Source organism: Nylanderia fulva, unplaced genomic scaffold (genome assembly GCF_048542155.1).
Source record: "Nylanderia fulva isolate GAGA-0341 unplaced genomic scaffold, ASM4854215v1 Scaffold9, whole genome shotgun sequence".
Taxonomy (NCBI): Eukaryota; Metazoa; Arthropoda; class Insecta; order Hymenoptera; family Formicidae; genus Nylanderia; species Nylanderia fulva.
In genome coordinates this window covers 4,171,376-4,193,189 of record NW_028191026.1, presented here as the reverse complement: position 1 = coordinate 4,193,189, position 21,814 = coordinate 4,171,376, and the positions used below count along the sequence as shown (strand labels likewise).

Genomic DNA, 21,814 nt, shown 5'->3' with positions numbered 1-21,814 from the left:
ATATACGGTGTGATAAACGTGTTCTCTTGAGAGACTTTTTGAGCTTTAAAAGCTCGCTGGAATCTCAATGCTATCGTTACTTATGCAATGATATAACCGCTGCTGCATAATCTCAATGTCGTCATTACGTTATTTGTGAAGAGCTATGTCGTTCTACTTAAATATCGCGGCAGAGAAGATTTGAAAATGTGTGCGGCTCCAAATATTGCGACGAAATAATGTAAGAATGACCAAAGTAATTTCTTTCCATTTTTATTTATTCTAGAAAAAAAAAAAATATATATATATATGCATATTCCTCTTATCGCGTTAAACTCATTCTGCTAAAAATGAAATAATAACTCATTCTTAATTCTTTGCACTTAAAAATGTATTCTTCTTTCATACAATTACTGAGCTATGTACTTTCATATAAGATAAAATTTCAATGAATAATCTTACTCTGTTAGAGACTATTTTCTCGATAGTCTAATTTTTATAAATATTAAACGACAGACAGATTATCTCTTTAATGAATACCGACGCGAAAATTATCTAAATTTGCGGTGTCGGTGCTACTTAGCGAAGCAGTCAACGTGTGCGCATATTACCCCTGTAATATCAATATCGCGTCGTCAACGTAATTCATGCAATTAACTTAAGTGCGTGGGATCGCTTAACGCGTCTTCTCCTGGCAATCTCGGCGAATGCAAGTTGATTCCGCGTCTTCTCATTCTCTCTCTCTCTCTCTCTCGGTTTTCTCATCGAGCGACTTTATTTCTCCTCTTTCTCCCTCGTCAGAGAAGAGTCACATTTCTTTCTCAGAATGTGTGTGTGTGTGTAATATAAAAATAAAATAATATTTTCTTTTTTTAAATAATTCAAAATTATTGAATAATAAGAAATACCTAAAAATTAATTAATAAATATAATTCTTTTTATTTCTCCCTCGTCAGAGAAGAGTCACATTTCTTTCTCAGACTACGTGTGTGTAATATAAAAATAAAATTAAAACACACACATTATTTTCTTTTTTCTTTTAACATAATTCAAAATTAATAAATAATAAGAAATACCTCTAGAAATTTAATAAATATAATTTTTTTATTTCTCCTCTTTCTCCCTCGAAGAGTCACATTTCTTTCTCAAACTGTGTGTGTGTAATATATAAAAATAAAATTTAAAAAATTCTTTTCTTTTTTTTTAAATAATAAAAATTATAAAATAATAAAAGCTTAGCTGAAAATGATCAATAAATTTTGATCCATAAATAAACCGTTATCTGGCGTCTCGCGAGTCATCAGCGTCGTATATATGCATTCGATTGCACACGATCTCGTCGCATAACGATATCCTACCAAATATGTGTAACGCAGGCGCCTCTCCCTGTTTCCACGCATCGACATACATGACGTAACCCCAGCATCAGCCCCGAGGAGGAATCCTCGCGCGGCCACGCCGCGTGACATAATTTCGCGATTACGCGCGCGAGAGGGCGATCTGTCAGGAATTATGCCTCGTTTATGCGTTGTGATACGCGTTCCACCGAGAAGACGAATGTTTCGCGAAGATTTCGCGGAATAACTTGTGCATCTCATTAATGTCAAATATCTCGTACATCTGAGTACATGTACAATCGCTCTTGTTTTCTCATTCCTAAGTTTATTCATACATTTTTCACGATAGAAAAATATTCGAGAGCAATTTGTTCATCGGGTGATTTAAGCGGTTTACTTTTTCTATTTTAGGCTAAAATAATATCGCAAGAAAATTAAATTCGTTTACTCCTTTTATTTATTCTAGATATTTTTTAAATAAATTAATGATTTTTATGTAAAGATTTTGTGGAATAACTTGTGCATCTTTTATTCCAAAATCTCTTATACATCCAACAATAAGTAATAGAATTTTTCATTATATGAAAATATTTTAAATATAAAATATTCTAAGGAAATTTTTTATAAAGCAATTTAAAATAAACGTTTTGCATATTCAAATTTAGACTAAAATAATATCGCACGAAAAACAATTAAATGACTTATGATTCTTGTTGTTAATTAAAGAAATTTTTATACTAAATTTGAGAGCAAATGGAGAGATAATTCAATTTATAAAACTCTTCTTAAGAAAAGATCGCGCGCAGAGTAATATTTAAGTTAATTGTAAGACAGATTAGCGTCAAGTTGTAGATTAGGCTAGTGTCAGAATGGTCAAGGTCTCCCCTGATATATTCTTCTTTATTATCATGAAAAAAAAAAAAAAAAAAAAAAAGAATATTTATATCGAAGTCCTTTTTGATAAAAAAAAAATGCGTTCGCGAAGCATGATACTTCTGAAATTTGTGTCGCTCCATTTATGGACTGCTCCGTATATTACTTCAGCATTAATTTAATATGAAGAAATGGGGATAAATCCGAGGCTCTTTCAAATTGAATTTGTTTAAAATCGTTCGTTGCGCAAATAAACCTAAATACACGTAAAGGATTATGAAAAGCTTATCCCATATGGTTCCGTTTACGAAAACCGACTGGCATAATCATCATAGCTAAAGGCTGCGACTAGTTTAAGTACACGAAGTATAAGTACACGAAGCCTCCTCTCTTCATCACGTACACGTGCTCGATGAAAAAGAGCTAAGTACAGCCCCAAACGTTTTCGACGAATAGCGGACGTTTATGCGAGCCGCCATACCAAATATTTAGGCTTCGGAGGCTGTGGAGGTTCGTGAACCTCGATTCCAAATTTACACCATTACGATACACGTTCTCCTATTACATCGAGATTTAATGCCGCATCCATATGTAAAAGTTTTGCTCATCGATCGATTTTCTTTCAGGTTTTTATTGATTTTGGAGATGAAGAATTAAATAATAGAGTGATTCTCTTTTCTTTTAATTTTCAATATTTTTATTTCATATGTAGCTGCAAAATAATTTTGCAAATTATATACCTTTTCTTAAAAACAATGTGTTTTTTCCAGCAATTAATTTCTCTTGTTATTTTGTGCATAAGAGATAAGATAATCGAAAATTCAATATTTTACGAGACATTTTATTCAAAATTATGTCACGTTAAAATATCTCGTAAATCATTCAATTTCTGGCCATCTCACCCTTATATAATTTCTTATGTCGAATATTACGAGAAAACAATTTACAAAAAAATTAAGATTATCAACTTTGTTCTCCTTCAAAACCTTTTAAATATTTTTTTCGTGATAGCCATAATTTTATAGCAATATTAATTAGAAAATGTATTTGTTGAAAATAAACATTTTCCAAGCCATCGATAAATTGATTTCGAGATGGCGATAATTTTTACGGTTCACCGTCACCAGGAAGTGCTTGCAAAGGTAAAGGCGTTTATTCAGGACTATCCAATACGTGCGTCTCGACTGCATTCTCGATTAGTTGTAGCTCGCCAACGTCGACGCCCTTGCAGCAATTGTACGTTAGCGCCACGATAACGATAATGCACACACTTTGAACCTTTGCTCCGCCATGAAATGGCTTGCCTTTGCTAAATGGCTCACTTGAATTCGTCAGAATCAACAGGTGCATTCGAACAGAACGAAAATAAGCGGTATTAGAAGATACGCGCCACTTCCGCGAAAAGTTCTTTTGAACAGCGACTGCGTATATTTTCTCCTATCTAATTTACATTCGCGATTTATGGGCGAGAAATTAGATCCCCCTTTCCTTGATTTCTTATATCTGATTAAAATATATTGTAAATTGATAGATTCAATTAGTGACTAAAAATTCAGAGACCGAAGAAGAAAAATAAAATAAATAAAATAAAATAAAATTAATTAAAATAAAAATAAATGAAGATAAATTATCTGTTACACGCCTGCTGATTTATTGCACGAAAGTCAAACGGTCGCGTACAAAAAGTATCTCTCGACGTGAGATTAAGTATGAAGATCGGTATAATTAAAACGAAATGCAAGACGTGAAATCGTGGCGCAACTCGGGACACCTCGACATTAAATTACGGTCGCGTTTAACCGCGTAATACTTCGGCGAGACGAATCGAATATATAGCTCATCTCACCCGGTTGCTTTTAAGTACAAGAGAGCCCCCGAGTGGAGGTCCTCGACTCGCTCAGGTTCGACCGGTTCATTTCGCGATATCTTCGTGATATCGACGAGACGCCAAACTTTCTCGCCGAGTTGCACCGCATTAATCGTATGCGGGAATGTACTCGACATGCTCTCCCGCAGATTTTCAATCGCACTTATTTCGAGTTACTGTAATCTAGATTCGTGTACGATGCGTGGGATTTACGGTTAAATCGGTGTAAATAGAGAGAAAAAGAGAGCTCGTCTCCTGCACCGTCGCGAAGAGAAATTGTTTTTCAAGATTTCCTTATTTATTTATTATGCGCATTTTTTTCAAAGTACTATTGCAAACTTAAAAAATTACCTATGTCTCTTTATATCGAAGAACAATATAAATTTTATTTTAAAATTTAGCAAACTGGAACCTGTATTGTATAAATATGGTAATATTATAAATTGCAATGGTATAGTAATTATGAAATTTAATGATAGGAATATCTCTATAGTAAATGTCAGATTTCATACATTATTCTATATATTCATTCGTGCATTTTTTTCAAAGTACTATTGCAAACTTAAAAAATTACCTATGTCTCTTTATATCAAAGAACCATATAAATTTTATTTTAAAATTTAGCAAACTGGAACCTGTATTGTATAAATATGGTAATATTATAAATTACAATGGTATAGTAATTATGAAATTTAATGATAGAAATATCCCTATGGTAAATGCCAGATTTCACATACATTATCCTATATATATTCAATTCCTCCTACATTATCGCGAAGAAAAATTGTCTTTCAAGATTTTTTATTTACTTATTATGCGCGTTTTTTTAATTTATTGCAAACTTAAAAAAATACCTATGTCTTTTTATAGAACCATATACATTTTCAAAGAACCATATAAATTTAATTTTAAAATCTAGCAAACTGAAGCCTGTATTGTATAAATATGGTAATCTTATAAATTGTTGCAAATTGGAGTTTAGTAATTATGAAATTTAATGATACAAATATCCCTATGGTAAATGCCAGATTTCATACATTATCCTATATATATTCAATTCCTCCTACACTATCGCGAAGAAAAATTGTCTTTCAAGATTTATTTTTAAAATCTAGCAAACTGGAACCTGTATTGTATAAATATGGTAATATTATAAATTGCAATGGTATAGTAATTATGAAATTTAATGATAGAAATATCCCTATGGTAAATGCCAGATTTCACATACATTATCCTATATATATTCAATTCCTCCTACACTATCGCGAAGAAAAACTGTCTTTCAAGATTTTTTTATTTACTTATTATGCGCGTTTTTTAAGTATTATTTGCAAACTTAAAAAAATACCTATGTCTTTTTATAGAACCATATAAATTTAGAACCATATACATTTTCAAAGAACCATATAAATTTAATTTTAAAATCTAGCAAACTGAAGCCTGTATTGTATAAATATGTTAATCTTATAAATTGTTGCAAATTGGAGTTTAGTAATTATGAAATTTAATGATAGAAATATCCCTATGGTAAATGCCAGATTTCATACATTATCCTATATATATTCAATTCCTCCTACACTATCGCGAAGAAAAACTGTCTTTCAAGATTTTTTTATTTACTTATTATGCGCGTTTTTTAAGTATTATTTGCAAACTTAAAAAAATACCTATGTCTCTTTATAGAACCATATACATTTTCAAAGAACCATATAAATTTAATTTTAAAATCTAGCAAACTGAAGCCTGTATTGTATAAATATGTTAATCTTATAAATTGTTGCAAATTGGAGTTTAGTAATTATAAAATTTAATGATAGAAATATCCCTATAGTAAATGGCAGATTTCGAAACGAGAAGGCGAGACTCATCGTCTCTTCGGTCTCTTCGGACGGTTTATGCGATGCCGATGCAAGAATCGGCGAGGGATCCTGAGTGGGGACCAGCTCCACGGAATCTGCATAACATGCAGTAATATTAAGCGGACTTGGCCGGATGACATCGCCGTCCTCAGGAAGATACGTCGCCTTTCTCACATCGTTCCTTCTCTCTTCGTTCACCTTGCGTTCTCCATCTCTTTCTCGACTCCCTGGTCTTTCCCTCTTTTTTCCCTCAACCCATACGCCATATCCCTTTCTCTCTCTTTCCCTCTCCTTCGTTCGTAATAACTCTCCGACGCATTTTTTCTCTTCGCATCGATCTCCACCGCCTCTTTAGCCCCGGTCCACCTTCTTTTCTCTCGACGTGTCTCGGATCGTTGCTCCAGGAGAGACTGTCGCGCGCAGAAATATTTAAAGACTCGAGAGACGGACGCCACCGTCGAAAATCAATTCAGGAACCGGAGGAGTTATTAAGTCTCCTTTTTAGCCGCGCTTTTTTCCACCTTTCCTCCTTTCGCGCTTAAGACGGAATTAGCGCGAAAGAAGATGACGGTGAGAGAAGAAGGCGGAAGAAGAAATAAATGATGGGAACCTAGAAACGCGGGTAATTACGTAGATAAATCTCCTCGGCGAAGTCAACTCTCATTATTCTGGATTAAAATGTCTTGCAATCGAGGGGACATATTCTAACAATTTTTATTCCCATTTCTTTAATTAATTAAATTCATTATATGACGTGTTTGCGCTGTTCGAGAAAATTGCGTATAGTACGAGAGTTGGATATCGAGATATGGGACGTATGTACAGAGAGAGAATTTTCTCTTAGAATTTACCCTAAAAATCATGCTAATCGTGGGATAATATGGTGTTGGAAGAATTTTCTAAGAGTTTCTCTGATTTTAATATTTACCACAATAAAAAATATTAATATGTACATAGTAAAATTAATCGAGTGTATTTTATATCTTATTGTGATAGATATTAATATTTTTATTGTGGTAAATATATTAATCAGAAACTCTTATAAAATTTATATTGTCCCAGGATTACCATGATTTTGAGGGTAAATTCTACGAGAAAATTTTCTCTGTACTATTTTGCGCGCGATTATTTTCTCGCTTCAACATCGGAGGATCATCGAGACGTACCTACGGACTTAGGTCAGCTTATGGTCGTAATCATGCGTCTCGTTCGTCGAAGTGTCAGTGTGACTCGCGCAAGTGTTGACCCCATAAAGGACCACGTGTCGTCGTGTGTGAGTGCATGGGCGCCCGCAATAAGGGGCTTAATCGACGCCTCATTTCAGATAATGACGAGAATTGCGAACCCTGGTATCAGTGGAATACTAATGAAAATAAAATAATTAAGAGAGAAAGCGTGACCGTAATTACAAATACAGACAATTAAAAAGAAGCTGCTTTACTAGGTTTAAAAAAATCCTGCAATCATTAAAGCTGCGGCGTATTTGAATTAAAACTGTCTATAAAGATTGAACACCTTTATTGAAAAAAAAAATAATAAAATAAAAATATATTAATATTAAATATATTTTAATAATAAAATAAAATATATTTTTATTTTATTCTATGCTATTTATTTTATCGTATAGTATTTTTTATTAGTAAGAATAATGTCGCATATGTACTATTATATAGCATAATTTTATGATTGGTTTCTTACTCTTTAATTTCTTATTACAGCCACAATATTTCTCGCAACGTCATATCGCACGAGGAAAAAACTTTCTTCGGACGCCCATGTATATCGACCCCTTTGCGGTTAAACGAGATGAACCAGAGATGCTTCGCAGCATCCTTGAAGGATCGATCGAGAGTCCCTAGGAGTATCGAGAATTCGTGGTTGAGCCGCGAGCGTTGATCTCACTATCGATATCGCGCAAAACGGTATTATCTCGTGCGATCCTCCTTGAAAACTGCAGAGATCTGCTCGGAATACATATTTCGAGAGAACGTGCGCAAGAAGCCTCGAATTCGAAAATTGCGAATAAGTATTAAATCATTTTTCTCTCTCACAATCTCTATGGAAATATATACTTCGTAATAATTCTCGCATGAAAATGAAAAATTTTCATCTTCTTGTCAAACAGATATATACATATTTTACTATTAAATTTTAGAATTATTCCTGTATCAATCTGGAGAGAAATTGGAATAAACACTTTCTATGGATATCGTGTGATTTAATAATTGTTTTGTAATATATACGATATACATATATTGCATAGATCGTGTTGCTCGTGAGATTTTGTCGGAAATATACACTTTCATAATAATTTAATTTATATTATATATAATTTATATAATTTATATTTATATATAAAATTTATATATTGACACGACAAATCGTCGCAATTTCTGGCCACATAAATGAACACATGTTCGCATGTAGTATGAAAAAATTTAAATTCATCATTGATTTCAGTTCATTAAAAAAATTCGTCGAAGAATGTAAATGAACATCGCCCCAAGATGGGAGCAGCATCGTTCCATTTTATTTATATTTCGAGCGTCTTTTTTTATACCTTGAGAAACCGTGTCGCGTTTAATTACGTTGTGCAATGAGCCTTGCATAATATTTTGTGTATAACGGGATCTTTGTCCACAAACGGCCCAATAATGTTTGCTCAACTTGAGTAAAATATTACAATTTTTTTTACGTACGAAGATCGTATATTAATTAGTGGAATTAACTGCAATAAAATTGTAATTGTACTGCCAATTTGCAGGAGTGATTAAATTCGCTTGTCACACGACAAATAAAAACATTATTTTCATTTTACGCGGTAAATTTATAGCATTAGATTAAAAGGATTGAATTATTTTTTTTATAGAATTTGAATCATCGTAAATTTAAAAAAGTCGAATTTTTCATAGATATAAAGAAATATTTAATTATATTTTTTTTATTGCACGGTTTTTGCGTACAAAAGTTGTTTTTCTTTATATCAAACTATAATAAACGACCCTGATATTGAAAATAATGGTAAAAAAATTGTATAATCGAGGGTGTGGGATGAGTTTGCCGCACAACGTGAGAGATGGGACACTGTCAATGATTTATGATCTTCGGAGTTAACGAATACTATGCGATGCATGCACCATGGTATGAAATTTTTTGTGACTCTTCTCTGTCGTGAAGTATTGATGATGACGTGAAAGCTCGTAATTTAGTTCAGCGACAGAGAACGTTGTAAATATATTTAATTGTATTACTTGTAAACGAAAAATCTTATTTCACAAAAATTGAAAAATATTCTCTTTTCGTATATAGTAGAAACTACAAATCATCACTTAAACTCTTTGAACTCTTATAAACACATTTTGCCATTAATCTAAAAAAATTCATCTAACATTATCAATAAAATATTACTTTATTATAAATAATTAATGAGAGCAACAATTTATAATCTGAAATTCATATTAATATATTATATCAACAGGCGTAATTAAATTATACGAATTATATTAGCGTTATGTGGACCAAGAGGAATCTTTTTTGAACTATATAGAAAATATTTTAATAACTTCTAATGTAAAGAAATATAAAAAATTAAACTGTAAAAGCTTATATAAAAAAAAATCCTTCCATATAAGAATAATTTGGTTCAAGTACGTGTATAAGTAGGTTCAAGGAAACATATACGACTTAGGCTAGTGTCATAATTAGTAAATTAATCAGAATTGAGGAAAATATATCAACATTGAGCGTCAAATCATAATAAAACGTTGAGGAATCGCGATCTCTCGGTATTATCTTCCGCTATTTTTGTGACATCAGACGTTAAAATAGATCGCGTCATAATATCGCGGAGATCCGCGGATGAAGAGCAAGGTTTTCCTCGCATTACACGTTGCGTAAATGGATTGTAAGCACTTAGCGTCCAATTTTATAATCGATCGCGCACGCGTTTCCCCATCGCGCGTGTCAAATGTCAGATTTTAGCGTACTCGCCTAATAAATCCCGCGTTATTAATCGCGACGCGGCCGATCTTCGGCGTCTTCGTCGCCGACCCTTGACCCTAGCGTGATTTCGAAAGTGCAATAATTTATCGAGCCTATGATCCGATTCAGGGCCGTTGGGATTGTTAGCCGCGTCAGCAAGTCGATGTCGACTATTTTTTTTTTTTTTTAGTCGATTTACACACCCGATTAACATCTAAAAATATATGCTTGTTTATGTATATATGTGGCAATTATATAATTAGAACTATTGCGAAGAAATATTATGTAGATAAATTATGCAAAAGAAAAAAAACAGCTTTGTTGTATACAGAAAGAATTTCTACTTAGAATTTACCCTGAAAATCATGGTAATCATGGATATATAATATGGTATTGAAAGAATTTTATAAGAATTTTTCTGATTGATATTTACCACAATAAAATTATATATATTTTTTATTCTAAGAGAATAAAGAAATTGTAAAAGAAAATTCTTTCCGTGTACGATTTCAAAGATTGTTGAAATTTAAAATAAAAAATTTATTATAGGATTTAATTTAATTCTTCTTCTAACTTGATAAAAATAATGAGAAATTATATAAATTAAATTAAAGTTTAAATGTATTTTTTATACAATCTAAGTGAAATTTAATAAACATTTTTATCTCTGTTAATTAGAACTCTTAATCTATAATATGTTTTCAGGTGTTTTCACAAAATATTCGCGCTTCGTTAATATTAATAAAGAAAAGATAATCGGATAACACTTTTTTATGAGCGTCGTTAAATTACAGGAATTACGATCTATATTTTTTTCCTGCGTTCTCTAAGACTCGATCTCGTTTTTTCTTTTTTTTTAATACAACGAAATGTAGCTTCGCCGATCTACTTTCCCGGCTTAATTTATCGACGACACGTGAGGGAGAGAAAAATATCTCGCATAGGATATGTCGACCGTCTGCGGAAATAGAAACGGATATGCAGCCGCCCTATTTTTGGGGCACGTAATCGATATCCGGGGGTGCGTAGAAATCGTTGAGAAGTTAATCGTTCCCGCGAGCCCGAAAAAACACGACACGACTCTCTCTCTTTCTTGTCTAGAACAAGTAAAGATGAGCAATGGTGTTTTCAAGACTGGTAGGCGCGAAGCGATTTGTTAAACAGTCAAGAGATACAACGCGAAAGATAATGTGACACGGGCTGGACAAATTTCGTTGATGATACCAAGTTAGAGATATTTCTCATTTTCACGGAATTGAGTTGTTTTGTAAGACAGGGGAATTTTTTTTCTAAGTTAATCTGACAAGTATGAGAATTTAAAATTAATATGTCAAATTATATCTGAATATTCTGATATTAATATCGCTCTAATTATTAAATATGAATATTAACAATCATATTATTATTTAAAGCATAAATATTAATATTATTATTAATTTAATATAATATAATATTATATTATAGTATATAATATATAATTTTAAAAATTTATATTATTTCGCGCGATTTGCAATCATAATCCAAACCATCCGCTACATATTAATTATATAACATGTATAAGTATCTCAAGTTCCTCTTAATCCAGAATCTGTTTCAAATCAACTGGAACAATCCACCATTGAATTTAAAATATTCCAAGACAGAGTCTGTATATTTGAAAACTATCGACTTTCCAGACATGAACGATACTATTTTAAAGTGTTCCAGGTCGCCTACCCACGAAAGTGTTAAAGCTTTCCCCGGGCAAACGCGCATGATTCCTATACACAAAAATAGATTCCCCGAGCGTGTATAAACCGATTGTATATACTCCCGAGGGAAAACATTCCCCTCTGCTCGGAAGCAGAAGAAGTAGAAGAAGCGTATGACGTATTCCAGACCGATGGAGAGGAGGAAGCTGTAGGACAAATCGGATTCTTCCGTCGGGTCTGCGCGCGATTCAAAGGAAAAAATGTTACGCATCGTTTCTAACCCTTTGAACTCCCGCGTTTTATTCGCCGATAGCGAGGTATCGAGGTTACACGTTTCGCAAGAGATACAAATATTACGTCCATCCCTGAGTGTCCCACATAGATTGAACGACTGACGGATAAGATATGTCTCCGATCGAATTAGGGAATTAATCGCTAATTCATTCAATGGACTATTTTTCATTTCAATTGTTCAATTTATTTAATAAAACCCGCAAAATCCGATTTTTTAAAATTGATATTTCATCAAAACATTTTTAATAATAATACGCAGAGTTGGGTAAGTTAATATAATTTTTTAAACTAAGTTATTAAGTTAAAGTTAATTGCTTATAAAATTAATTTAGTTAAGTTAAAAGTTGCATAAACAAAAAAATTAAATAAAGTTAAATCAAAAGTTAATTTTTAAAAATATTATTTATATTAAATTAGAATTTTGATTTTTATATAAAAATATATTTTTTTGGTGCTTACACTTGATGACAAATGAACATGAAAATTAATAATACTTTATTTAAAAAATAATACGTTTATAACTTATAAATTTATAATTTAACTTGGGAAAAAAGTTAATAATGAAATTTAAGTTCAAAAATAACTAGTTGAAGTTAAAAATTAATACATTTTAAACTAAGCTAGTTATTAACCTTTTAACTTTTGACTAATTAACTAGTTATTACCCAACCCTGATAATACGATATTAATATTCTCTTGTCTTATACTCACTTGTGTATTATTTGGTATACAAGTATAGGGATTATAATATGAATAAAGAGCCTTTGTATCCGCTACATGAACCAGCATTATAGATGGTCAATACGATTTTACCGAATATTAGGTCCAGGCGACGCGATTATCGAGTGACATCACGCTCCAGAGTTATTTATTATAAACGTGAATGAAACAGTTCAGCGTGACAATCAGCTGATAAGAGTCGGGAGCGCGAGGGTGAAGGAGATTAGGCCGTTTATGCTTGTTCCGCGATAACCCGCTATATGTATACTCCAATCGCGCGTGCACTCTCTTTTCTTCTCTTCTATGTTTGCGGAGAAGAAAAAATTATTCAAGCGATCCACGAATTTAATGAAGCCTGAGCGGAATTAGCGATGGCGGCGTCGCTCTATAAAATCTTTTTATAGATCGACACATGTTTTTATGCGACATCGACACGATAAGGAAATAATGTATTTATGTTAAAAAATAAAAACACACATGTAAAATGACACGATTATAATTGCAAAATTATAATAATTAATTTGAGAAACAATATTGCTGGGTGAAAGAGCTCTGTAATAATGTACAATATTTATGTTAAAAAAATAAAAAATTAAAATACACATGTAAAATGACACAATTATAATTGCAAAATTTTAATAATTAAATCAGAAAGATATATTTTTATCGACTCTCAATATTAAGAATATAAATATGATGTTTTTTAAATCGGTCAACTTTTCGGACCTATATTTTTCACGCCTATTTCTCCATATGTAAGTTTCGATATTAATTTATATATGGAACTTAGTGATCTCAAACCAAGAGATACAGTTCCGAATAATTAATTTTTCGTGCTTTGGCTCTGTTGGCCGATTTAAAAAACATCATATTTATATTTTTAATAATTAATTTGCGAGACAATATTGTCGGGTGAGAGAGCTTTTTTTCAAAAATGCGTGACATGTCATTTGACAGCGCCGAGACATCTAATTTTGCGAAAGGCATCGACGGCCATTATTGATGATTAGTAATATAATAATTTCGCGATTGATAGGAGAGAACGAGAAAGAGAGACATCACTGCTCCGCGCAGCATCCGCCTGAAAACAGCTTCGAGGAATTATATTATCGCGCGTTTATCGCTCGCAATGAAGCGTTCACTCGCGGTGAAGTAAATGTTTGCGGCCAGCGAAAGTATATATATCAGTGCGAGAACAAGAGAGAGGGAATTAACGTACGTTAAATAACGACAAACGCAAGTCGACTATCGGGACTCGAGATTACGCGCGAATTAAGATTACGCTCCGAGAACGCGTGTACTTGTTGCACTTTATTACGAGACGATAAAAAAATTAAGATTTGCAAACTTAAAATTTGCAAAAAAATCACACACATCCACGTGATTCGATCGATGACAATAAATGTAAAAAAAAAAAAAAAATGTAATCTTTGTCTCGGGATAATCGCGCGCGTAATCTATCTTTCTTTACAAGCGATTGTGACGAATTGATCGATCGTTACGTCATGCAGAGTTAGGAGGAGTTATTATTTGGACGAACGAGATAAAATGAATAAATCAACTGCTAAAATTTAAGCTGACGTAATAAATGTCGGGGAATGCATCGACGGAAGTCGCAGAGGCTTTCGACGCTGCAGCTGCGAAGCACACTTAGTGCTTCGAATCATAACACGAATAATTGATTGAACCATCATTCATCGAATTGACCAGAGCCTTTCATTGATGCCTTCCAATCGGTAATCTTAAAAGGGTATCATTAGCGATGTATATCGCGCATGAGTTACATCTGCAGAGAGATTTTCAAGTCCAAAATTGTCAAAAAATTCTAATCGAAAATATAATGTTAATGATGATGAGTTGTTAATTAAAAAATATATGAAAAAACGGAAGAAGAGAAGAAATCCGACGCTATTTTCGAAAAAATTATATTCTCGAAGAGAGAAAGAAGTATACGTTAATTCCTCTTATATTCTTAAGTATTTCCCCTACATCTTTACAATTTAGGAATATCTGATATCATGTTCCCCTTTGAAGATGTCTCTTTTGGAATATAGGATATTCTAAAAATAAGTGGAAACTCTTGAAATAAAAATTTTTCCCTTGAACAGATCTGAATAGATTTTAGTTGTGTTTATCTATCGATAGTCGTGCGTGCGTCTAATTTCTGTTTATACTATTATTGTTCATAATAAAGATCAATGTCGCGCAATGCACGATGTAAATTAGTTATTTGCAGTCGCCTTGAGAACATTATTCCACGCCTGCGGTTTGCGTTTATGTATAGACAGTCGTCTGCTCGTACATATGACATCATACTCCAAAACCATTTAACATGAACATGTCAGTAGCCACTATTGACCGTCTTTTCTGCTTTCGTCATGCGTGAAAGAACCAACTATTCGGAAGAAAAAGAAATAAATTTAATTCAATCTCGATTATGTCATAATTAATTATGCGGTGACTTTTACCTAATACCAAAAATAAATAAAACAAGCTCCGTACATTAGATTTTTATAGAAATCGATATATCTTATAAATCCGCGATCGAAAATCAAAAGTTTAAACTTAAGCGTTCTAATTAATCTAATCAGAGCAATTTTGGAGCTGCTAAGTAAGTAGTGCATCTTTGTGGACGTCAGAAAGGCTTTTATTGGCTCTATAAGGGAAAATGAATACGTATTAGTTAGAATAGACGATCGCTTTTAATAATGAATTATACAGTCGCGTAATAAGTGACAGCAACGCGTGATGTCATTGACAATCATCGCGCCTACGGTTTGTCACTAAATTGACAAGACGGTAATAGCTATGTCAAAGCCGAAGCTAATTGTATTTTATATATCGTGAAGTAATCCTCCCCTCCATCTGTATCTCTATTCTCGGTTGCAATAATGTGAACATCGACTCCGTTCGTTCGATGTGATTCTAAAAATAGCGGGAACTTTCGAGCGATTCGTATTTCGACAAGAATAGTACTGCAACAAATTTTACGATTCTGCGTCGAAATCGTAAAACAACATGGAAAATACACGCTACATCGTTAACTCTGGAAAATAATTTCGACAAATTCCAGTTTTAATAGTTCATTTAATAATCTAAAATTTTATTTATTATATCTAAATGACAGATCGAAATGCTCTTCTTTCTTTATTTTATCTGCCGCGTAAAAATCGATTTTTGTAAGAATCTGGAAATACATCAGTTTCTATATAAAGCTATAATATTTATATATAAATGATTAAATGAAATATTTAGAGGAAAGGAAAAATAGAGTTGTCGGAAATTACTATGCTAAGAATAAGGAAACGCAAACCTATTAACTCCAGTAACACTATTAATTCCAGAAGAGTTATAATTATCGACACATAATAGAGTCGTAAATACGAGCCTATGCAAGTGCTATTATAAGTGCGTGCATTATTGGATACGCGCGACATTAGTCGATGATGTGGGCGTCACGATGATCTCAGTTTTCAGTTATTAAAGACAAACGTGTCATTGATAATTGTGAACCGCTTATCTGCTTTCTATTTCGCGCTTATCGATGAGACTGTTCCTTTAAATAAATTATATACGTGACTGCATACAGTATATACATATAAAGTCTGCGAGCGCGATTAATAATATCTGACTTCATTTTAGAGATAGATTATACAATTTTTTTCCACTATAATTACAACTTATGCGCAAAGATAAAATTTTGCAAATAAAATTTTTTATAAAGCGAAAGCTGAAGGAATCTATATAATAATTTATCGCTGCGTGTCTTGACTTTGCTTGAGTCGCGTCGTCGTAAAAGCACACTGATGCGCTAGTCAATAACAGCTGTATTACGGACTCGCAATAAATTAATTTAAAGCGTGATGTCACACTTGTTTGAAGCCTATATGTAATTGCATTAATAGTACGCGCGCGATATAACGCATTTCGAGTGACAAAAATAGCGCGATAGATTTTTCGAGCAACCCGGGAGAAAAATTTTTTTATATATATAAATAATTGTATAATTATACATATAATCGTAAAATTATATGTGAATTATATATCCATTTTTATACATAATTATATAAATTTGTATATAAATTATAATAGTTTTATCTAATTATGTATGGACATATTTCATATATAATTTTGCGATTATATGTACAATATAATTTTATATATTTCTATATATAATTTTATATTGGTATATATAAAAAATTTTTCTCCGGAAATTTGCGTGCTATTTATGTATCTTAATTAATTTTATATAATTATAAAAATAAAACAAAAATCACATATATTAGAGATTTTATTTTTTTTTTTAAATTATCTTAATTTATATTTAGATTAATCCAATTGGATAATTGACAATATGTATTCTTAGATTGCTTTGCGATAAATAACGTCACGTTTTAGTCGAACGCGAATGTCATCGACCGCTTTTCCTTTCTTCGCGATGACGCATTCCATCATCTCTAGATCCCTAGACAAGTGCATCGAGAGAAGAGAAGTGGTTCGAGGGGTTTGCTTTCAAATAAAAAACAGTCAAGTATCTTACTTACGTCGCCGCATTCCCATACTATATACTATATATTATCAGATGTCGCGAAACGGAAGGTTAATAGCGATATGCGAACGGCGTGTTTAGGTTCAATTACACGAAAAACGTGATGTCACTCACTGGTGGAATGTGGTAAAAATTATCCAATAAAGCTAATTAAAACCTTGAATATACATATATATAACTGCGCGATGAGAAATTTAAATTTTTTTAGAACGCTCTCTGCAATGAATTATTTTTGTGCGTGGTAAAAAATGATTCTTGTAAAAAAGTGGAGCTACGAAATCCCAAAGAAGAGTTATACGTATCTTCCGTTCGAGACTTCCGCGGTATAAGAGCGCGTAGGTGGAAACTGCTTTACATATTCCGCGGCTGTGCGAGGTTTTCAATGAACATATTTCGGGAAACCACGCGAAGCGATATATATTAAATTTCGAAATATATTGCATCAACGCGGTGGGTGTAAGTTTACGGCACAGAAAATCAAATCGCAAGCATGTTTCACTCTTATCGATTAAATTCTCTTCTCGTAATTTGGTTCTTATAATTAATAAAAAATAACAATAAAATAAATATAATAACATTATAAATTAGAATAAATATAATTTTAATTATTATTATTATTATTTAATTATTGTGTTAAAAACTTTTGATGCTAAATTTATAGGTGATAACATATGTATATTAAATGTTGAATGTTTTGAAACTTTCTCTTTCTGTCTCTCGTTATACAAATCATTTCATTCTTTTGGTTATTGACCCCAACACACTATATAATGGACACACATATCTCACATACACAATATATAATAGAATAGATATTAGACTGTCTGGTACTACGTCATGTTTCGTCTGCAAAGCGAACAGTCGAGTCGGGCTTCTTCCTGCAATGATTATCTTTTTTGGACAGGAAAGCTTTATCGTTATCGCGACAACGACAGACTTTTTTTTCTATAGTTTTTCGCGAACCTACATATTGCGATTCGTTTCGATGAATTATTTCATAATACTATCAGTTGCAAACATGATCGTATCTTTATCGTCGTTATATACTCTTTTACAGGATTACGCAATTATTTATTTATTTTTATATTTATGTTATATAGCTAAAATTAATTATCTTAATTTTTGTTTAATTTATTTTCCAAGTCGATAAAATTTAGATATTTTTTTTACTAGATAACTTTTTACTTTCTTATTTCACGTATCTGTTTTTAATTTTATTTCATTTTTGCAATGTTGCGAATTGCGTTTTTATTTTTATGAATCACAAAATAAATTTTAATAATTCCCTGAGCATAAAAAAAAAATAAAAAATCTTAGCAAAGCATAGCAATGTGTGCATATTGATCTTTGCTGAATAATTTAGTAATAAAAACCTACGCAAACAACCGAACTCTTACGTTGTCTCGAAAATAAATAACTGTTACAGCTGTAGTTTGGAGATGTTCGATTAAGATAATATCGTATATTATTGCAACGTTAGCATATAAAAGTTTGTTTAAAGCTTGAAAACACGGTACAAAAGACAGTATTGAGTAATTCATGTAGGCGTAATTCATACCGGATGTTTATATACGTTTGATGTATGCATAGATATATAATTCTATAAGCAACTTATATTTAACTATATAGAAAATATTCTAAAAAAATATAATAATCCCCAAAATTAAAATAAAAAGGAGCACAGTACGATTCTTATTGTTAGTCTGCGTAAAATTTCTTCGTGATATATTAGTTGGATTCATCGGGGGACGACTTCACAGCTCTCACTAGGGAGCGGATTCTCACGATTCTGAATGACTTTGGCATAATGGTGGACGACACATCGGAGAAGATTATAAGAATAAAAATGTAGTCCCTCCCTTTGTGCCGAATATTTTCTTTCACGTTTTCCGCAACGAATGTGTCCTCTGCCCGAGCGTCGAAATCGCCCACGTACTTGTCTACCGGGTGACTTCAATGACATCGTTCAAATTTAATGGCAAAATCGCACCTTTATATCAATTATCACATATAGATTATCATAAGTCTTTGTAAAGAATTAATAAGCATTTTTACTATGTAATATAAAGAGGTATTGTAAGAAAAATATTATATGTATATTGTTTTGGCTACAGGATTAAAAATGCGTATTTTTATTTTCATCTATTACTGTAGTGTGTAATTCAATAAATATTAATTTTCTTGAAACAATATATAATTGTAATATATATATATATATATATATATATATATATATTACAATTAAAATTCTCGAATATATATGTAGTTTATTAATTATTTTTTTCAAGAAAATTAATATTTATTGAATTACACATCACAGTAATATGAAACTAAAAATACACAACATTTTTAATCTGTAGCTAACAATGTACTATATTTTTCTTATAATAATACACCTTTATATTACATAATAAAAATGCTTATTAATTTTTTACAAAGATTTAATGATCTATATAATTTATTATTATTTAATTCTTTCGTCGAAAAATATATAATACCTAAAAATATACGCGAATTTGCGTAGCCGAAATGGAAAAGCGTTGCTCTAGGGCAATTGACATGCACGCCTCGTCATCGATTATAAGCGAGATACCATAATGTCTCGTTTTGCAACGAGATTATGTCAAATAGCCGCAATTTCGGGCTCTCGGATTACACGACGCTCTCAAAGTCATGCTGATGAAAGCTTTCCACGTGGGTCTCTTGCATTACTATCGGCTTCACGCCCGATTTAATCATCCGTTACACGTCGCTCGATCTTCTCCCCCGATCGTTACACGAACCGGTTCATACAACACGAAATTTTGTTACTAGTTAAATGCACATTATACTCATAGACCGCATTCGTCATCCACCGCCCGGAGTTCTGTAAAATTGATTTGTTTCGATTCGAATCACGAATGCATTTTTTTACGTATACGCATCTTTTACATATTTTAAATATTTTATAATACAAAACAAGTATTATGTAATTCTATTTCATTGCAAATTATATGTTCGAAAATATTGACGTTATTTATCATCTCGATATATTTGATTATTGAAATATATGACGGGAAATTTGTTTTTATTAATTCAATGTAATAATAAAATATTTGAAATTTCAATATACGTCACCGTTTAAATATATTATGAAAGGAAATATGCTTTTCATTAATTCAATATATGATAAAATATTTAAAATTGTAAATTGTCAAAATAAAAAAAAAAGATAGATAAAGTTGAATAAAATGTTTCTCTCGATTGTGTAGCGAAATGATTGTTTTAAGCTAGTAGGTATAAATTTCGTATCATCATCTCGTCGAATGACACAGTGAAATCCAATAACGCCTCAAGATACAGAAAGAAATTTGAATGTCATTTTTGCGCTCTAATAAGCACGTACAATATGTAACGACGCATTTAGAAATAGAAAGTCTCCGCGGTCTCATTTCAATACTTTGTCAAGATTACAAAATGACACGCATTTTACATATAACAATAATCATGTATCGTTTCTATTTTATTCTAATAAATATTTGTATATACGTAGAAGCAGACTAATGATATCGGCATTTAAACCGCTGATCTGACATTCCCACGCATTGTTTGAAAGGCTGGAATTAGCCTCCATAGAGGTTACCTAAGAGCGACAGAAGTTGCCCCAGATATGGCATGATATTAGACTATTTCCCCGGTATGTCATAGTCATTCGTTAACTTGGCAAAAACACACCTACATTCGTTAACACTGAAACGGCCGAGAGTTGATTGTCGATTAGAATAATAGTGTCCTATTTTGTGAATGAAGGAAAATCGGCTTGCAGTCAGTGAAAAATTTGGTGACTTTGAAACAAAAATTTGTCACGTAAACTTCAAGCTTTTATGGTATATTTTATGATAAATTCCTCCAAATTATTTTACAATTTTTTTTATGTATATAAAATAGAGATTTCGAAAATCCAATAATAGGAACAATTATATTTAATATATATGTTTTAATAAAAAGCGCGAAAAGAAGTTTTAAAATTTCTCATATACAATATTATGACTATGCAATATAAAAAAATATACAAATACTCTGTTATTAATATCGTTCTAAGGAATTAAATTATTTCTTTTCATAATAGAAAAATAGAAAAATTAATCATTTCAGTGTTAAGTCACGTTATCTATTCATTGAAAGAGGAAGTCAATCTGAGTTAACAGTAAATAAAACGATTGTAATTTTTACGTTAAACGCGTCTTACGACTTATCACAAATAAATGCTTGATAAAATTAATGTTTGTTTCTACGTAGAAATGATTTCTACAAAGATTTATCGTATTTCTGTATTCCATAATAATGACAACTGATTTTCGTGCTTATAAGTCATTTTGCAAAATTGCGAAAAAATGCTGGAAAAAAATATAAAAGCAATTAATTATTACTCAATAATCTGATTTAGCAGGATATACAATATTTTTCAAGAAAAGTAATAAATGCCGAGAAAGTGTGTTTAATAATTTTAAACAAACTTGATATTTAAGGGGTTTCTAAAGTTGTTAACTTTGGAATAATAATTCTGAAATACAAAATGGCGATTCCAATATGGCGGAATAAAATATGGAAAATGCGACTATTTTCCAGAGATTTACACATCGAATAAATTAATCATTCTTCCAGAAGAAAATAAAACACATCGC

At 31.7% G+C, this 21,814-nt stretch overlaps 1 protein-coding gene across 1 annotated transcript in view; it reads right to left on the bottom strand.

The window, feature by feature from the left end:
- The window catches only part of LOC114929916 (uncharacterized), a 57,862-nt gene that overhangs the window by 34,323 nt on the left and 1,725 nt on the right, over positions 1-21,814 (bottom strand). The window lies entirely within an intron of this gene.